The following is a 6000-nucleotide window of genomic DNA, read 5'->3' on the forward strand; positions in this document are numbered from 1 at the left end:
CTTTTAATTATACTTAAGTACAATAAAGTTGTATAAATATTTATTTTATTCTGCTGACAATATTTTATGTAATATTTAGTCTGTATAATGAAAATGCTAACCCTTAGCAAATGAAGTATGTTACATCTGTATGTAATATAATGTTACGGCTGGGTTTTGACTTGCTATGTAAGACATGGTCAACGTTAAACAGAATATAAATTCAGCATAGTAGGTGCGCCTATTTCCTGTATAAATGGGGTAAAACACCGACACCCCTTTGTGAGTTTGGTGAAAATCAAACTGTTAAACACATCAGAGAAGTTTGCCCTAGGACAGCTTATGAAGGGACTCGTGAAGATTTCCTAATTGTGATTCTAGAATCAGTAGCTTATATTAATTTGTTAGATGTTTATTTGTAATTTTTGACTGTAATTAGTGTTGTCTCGGTGCTATAGGCTAAATAAATAAATGTACCCACCTAAATATTCTGGTTCCACATCATCATTTTTTTCTTTTATTTTTTTATCCTAATCCGTAATTTATATCAGAACAAAATTATACATTGTATAGATAACATCATAAATGGTTGGTGCGCTCGATATATCATAAACAATTACATGGATGACTTAAATTAATCTATGCTACATTAATTATGAAAAATCAAGAAAACAATGAGAAAGAATTTTAATTAGAAAAGTATTAATGAAAAAAAAGTATTAATTTATTATGAATTATTAAAAGTATTAATTAATAAGCTATTGTACATAGAAATAATACAGTATAATAACAATGAACATTTCCTAACTCCAAATAACTGATATTTTACACACTCTATTCTCTTGAAATAGGGTTTTTTCAAAAGTATTCTAAGCTAAAGTTATTCTTTAGTTCTTTATTCTAAAGTTATTCTTTTTGAATAATGGATAAGAAATTTGTCAAAATAATTTTGAGTGTTTCAACTTTAATATGTTTTACAAAGGTATAGATAGATATTGTACAATAATCAACTCGATTAATTAATTTTCTTTGTGATATGTTGTTATTGTTGATCTCTGTGGTGAAGCAGTAGCATCTTTGGCTTTCATTAGGAAGGTTCTGGGTATGAATTTAAGTTTGGCTTGGCATATTTTTATGCGCTACATTATTTATCTCTTACATAATTTGGGTGGTTAGCCTGTAGTTACTGAAATAAATATTTTTAATTACATTTGGGTGGCATTTTCTATTTTTTATCTTTGGAAGATGAAGACTAATAAGGCATATATTTGAGTCATGAATATGGTTAACATAGTTGATATTTGTTCATTAATCCCCATATGTAAAAATATTCCGCACTAATTTAAAAAAAAGAATTTATAGTAATTTACATTGTCAATTTTTCCTTTAGAAATTATTCTGCATTTCATTGCTGTACAGGAGTTACTAGAATCTTAAAAGATGTACCCATTCTCAAGATGAATAATGTTAATTTTTTTTGGAAAATGTCTTGAATAGTAAAAAAAAAAATATATATATATATAGAAGTAACAATGTTTTTATAAACATGCAGCTATAATGAAATTTTTAATATTCTATTTTTAATTTGTGTTAAGTGGAACAAGTATACCGGCCGGGTTAGTCTAGTGGTTCAACTATTCATTGCAAAATCAGCTGATTTTTGAAGTTGAGAGTTTTAAGGTTCGAGTCCTTGTAAAGGCAGTTTCTTTTATATGGAATTGAATACTAGACTGTGGATACTGGTGTTCTTTGGCGGTTGGGTTTCAATTAACCACACGTCTCAGGAATGGTTGATGAGTCAGTTCAGGACTACATGTTTACTAATAATACATTTACACATAACATTTGCAGACCTGGCAAACTGGTAGCAGTAATTGCATTTGCCTATACACGTACATTCAGAACTGGCAACAAGCTGGAAAAACTGGTTGAAATATAGAATATAAATTGGAAGAAATTCATTTAACTGAGTAATAAATACTGATTGCAACTATATTAATATAAATTTGAAAATTCAAATAATTCATAACATATTGACCTCTGTGTTAATAAAATTTAATGTTATATAAGATATAAACCACCAGAACACAGTAATTAGATTTTTTGCATTTTTATCTAATCCTGCATCTTCAGTAGTATTGAATTATATAACTACATTAAAACATATTCATTTTATAATTTTTCAATCTGTCAAAATTGCTTTCTGTTTTAAAATTTTGAATTTTATTATGAACGTACATGCAAATTCTACTGTTCAGTACTGCAATCAAAAATCATTTTTTGGAATGAATATGGTAAGTTAAACTTATGTAATTACTGTGTTTTGTTGGTTTATATTTCATATATATATATATTTAATATACTGTCCATCTCATTACCCACAAGTTATCAACCTTCTGGTATTAGTGTCATACTATTTTTCAGAATGGTGTGTAATTACCAAAGGTAAATCACCAAAAGTTGATACCAAGATTTGTTAACTAGAATGTAATAAAATGTTTTTCTCATCCTTCTGCTAAACTAAAAATTCCTGGAAACACTTTCTGTGGTGTTCAGAGGTTTTATTATAATTATATATAATAATAATAATAATAATAATAATGATTCAACAGAACATGAAGACAATGAATAAATAAGTTGGCAGAGAATAAAAGTAATTTTGTTTGTACCGATAGAAAAATATCTGAATATGTAGTAATAACATGGAGTATGCAGAGTAAGGTTTGTCTGATTTAAATTATTTCTAAAAATCTTATAAACAAATAGAGTATACTCTAAAAATAAGTCTAATAAAATAAGTCTGTCAGATGATCTTTGTGAATATAATTTATTTAAATGGTAAAATAAGATTCTTTTTCATACACCAAAGTGTTAGGTTGTTTTTAATTTTGATTTTTTTACAGTTTAGTTTTTAAAACATATACATTGTGTTTGGGTGATGATAACACCGAAACGTTTTTCGCCCAGAAAAAAGCCAAATAAATAAAAAAATAAAATTGAATATCATTATTATTTAATGAAAATTTATTCATTTAAAAAAACGTGACTTTTTTCTTTATTTTGTTGTGTATTTATAAATATAAATGCATGGAATCATTTAAATTTTTAATTTACTAAAAATCTGTCAATATTGTGTATGTCTAACAGCAATAAATAAAAATCTGACCATTCTCATATACTAAAATTTTCTGACTTGCTCAGCATTTTTCAACCAAGTAGTCATGTACTATACACGTCATATATTGGTTTGCTTATAGTGTAAGAAATAAATAAAAAAATTATTATATAGAAAAAAAAAAAAAATTCTCCTAAAAATGTTTAAATTATAATTTACCACCTCTTATAATATGTTAAATCATTTACGTAGCAAATTCTAAAAGAATAATATTTATAAATTTTATTCTAGTATTAAAAGTTCACTTGAACAAAGCAAATTTTTAATAAATTAAAAAACAGCAACAAGCATAACATTTTACTCATAAAAATAATTAGAAAACTAGAAAAAGAGTTTGCAAGAAAATTTTTTTTTAATAAAACTAGGCAGAATCAGGAACCAAGGTTATTAAAAGCACTGGGTAGAAACTAAACAAACAAAAGCAAAAAGAATTTGACTGTCTTTTTGGAACAGTGGTTGGTTTGGAACAGTGGAACATTAGTTTGGTCTTGTATGTGGATTTCATGAGTAGTTTGGTAGCAGTAGAGCTATGAATCTTTGGGTGAAATCTACTAAAAATCTTTCAAATGCTGGTGGCTTCAGACAACTCAAGTATAATGTGCAATGTTGATTCCATGCAAGTCACCTCTCTTACACTCTGTATATTCTGAAGTGTACAAATTGTTTTTGCATTGTCACCTTCTTTTTTGAACATAAGTTTTGAATGCAAGGACTAACAGAACTGGATTATTGCAATGAATATTTGTCTTTGAAATTCGCGCTGAGTATTCACAAATTGTTAGCGTTTGTAAAAGGATTTCACAGCAAAAACTCATTCATGAATTCTATTGTGAATTCAGCATAGTACTACTAGTCAAGAGTTCAAAACGCTCAGTTGATGCACAGGATGAAGGTGGTTCAACAATTAGCTTCTTGCTACCTGCCACATCCTGATGCATTACAATTATTCCTTCCATTGCATTATTAGCAGTGACAACACTACTTAAGATGCACTAGGTAAAACTACTGCACGTGTACATGTTTACGATTTCTAAACTTTGACGAGTAATAAAATGCAGCCAAAACTCATTTTCTTGTTTTTAATTATCAGGTAAATCCCAACTGTATAGCTAACAAAAGAGAGGTAGTAAACATTTAGATGTTTTTTAAACATTTAAACATGTTTTTGTTGACCCCAAATGAGTCTAAATTAATGAATTTGTAACTATTTTTAAATTTAGCCAATTCAGATATCCAGCTCTTCTAAATTATCTGATACACTTGTAGTTTAACTTCTACCGAGTAAAGTTCTTCCTTATTATTGGTAAATGTTATATAATTTATTAGGATGGAATTTCTTGAAAGTTTGTCAAAATATAAAAAATATCAAGACAGTATAAGCCTTATATATATATAAATTTATTTATTTATATATAGGATGTACAGGCTAAAGGTATCCAAAAGTAATAGCCTATATTTAGAAAACCAGTCATTGTTATCTCTTAAACATAAGCCCAATCGACAGGAAATATCACCAAGATTTATTTTGTATCTTTCAAGGTGAGCAAAATATGCATATGCAGGCAAGCTGACTCACAAGACAGTTGTAGTCAGTTGAGACGTTGACCCCCACAACATAAGTTTCAGTACGTGCTTAAGTTAGCGGAATTTCAATCGGTTACGCATATTCATCAGCATATATGAACTGAATGGATAATCAATCCTCCTACATTCAAGTCTATTCGTTGGTGGGATATGACTTTAAAAGAGACTGAAGTTTGGTTTCACAAACTGGAAACTGGAAAGTTTCAGTTAGTTCATTGCTAGTCCTGGAAAGGACTGGCAATTTGGCAGGCTAAGTCACAAACTTCAAATTCCTTGTTTCACTGTTCATGTCATTTTTCATAAGCAGTTCTGTTTGCGAGCATACAATTTACAACACCTTCCTCATTTTAAACCAAATTATCGCCATCTACGATATTAGTTTGCTGGAGATGTTAATTATCTTGAAACATTTTTATTTCGGGATGAGGCAATCTTTCATATGTGTGGGAAAGTTAATAGATACAATTGTCAAATTTGGAGTACTGAAAACACCCATATAGTAATTGAAAATAAAAGGGACACACTGCAAGTCAATATCTGGTTAGGACTGCACAAAAAACTGTTTTTTTAATGGATCCCATTGTGACAGGATATGTATCTCGATATGCTTGAGAACTTTACTCTTCTTCAGATTCCTACAGGCTTCAGTTTCCAACAAGATGGTGCTCTACCACATTTTCATCATGATGTTATCATGTTTCTGAACAACACTTTCCCAAGATGTTGGATCAGACAAGGAGGTCCAACTGCATGGTCCCCTGGATTTCCAAATATCACTCCTTTGGACTTTTTTGCTTGGGGATTTATTAAAAGTTGTGTGCATTGAGGAAAAGTTTGAGATTTTGACAATTTAAAACAAAAAATTGTTGAAGGTATTTGTTTGTGTATTAATGCCACAGATGCTCCTAACAACAGTTAAATTATCTAGATGTCTGCCGAACTATAAAAGGTTCATACATTGAACTTGACTAACCTACAATAAAAACTAGGTGAGTTTATGTGTTTATTAAAACAGAAATATTAAATTATATTAACTGGTCCTCTTAACATAAGCTGTTTCTTTTGGATACCTTTAGCCTTGATACCTGTCATATTCATATATATAAAATATTAATTCCAATTAATACAAAATCATTTTTACCTAATTTAATTCTCTGATATCTAAAAAAATGAATGTCTGTCTGTCTAGTTTGAAAAATATATAAAAACATTGTAATATATAATACTAACCTAAAATAAAATTTAAAAAAATAAATAAATAA

General features: G+C 28.7%; 1 protein-coding gene across 7 annotated transcripts in view; it reads left to right on the forward strand.

Annotated features, from left to right (window-relative positions):
* Nucleotides 1-6000, forward strand: part of LOC142332836 (EF-hand domain-containing family member C2-like) — a 367638-nt gene that overhangs the window by 316601 nt on the left and 45037 nt on the right. The window lies entirely within an intron of this gene.

The sequence above is a fragment of the Lycorma delicatula genome, chromosome 12 (genome assembly GCF_047948215.1).
Source record: "Lycorma delicatula isolate Av1 chromosome 12, ASM4794821v1, whole genome shotgun sequence".
Taxonomy (NCBI): Eukaryota; Metazoa; Arthropoda; class Insecta; order Hemiptera; family Fulgoridae; genus Lycorma; species Lycorma delicatula.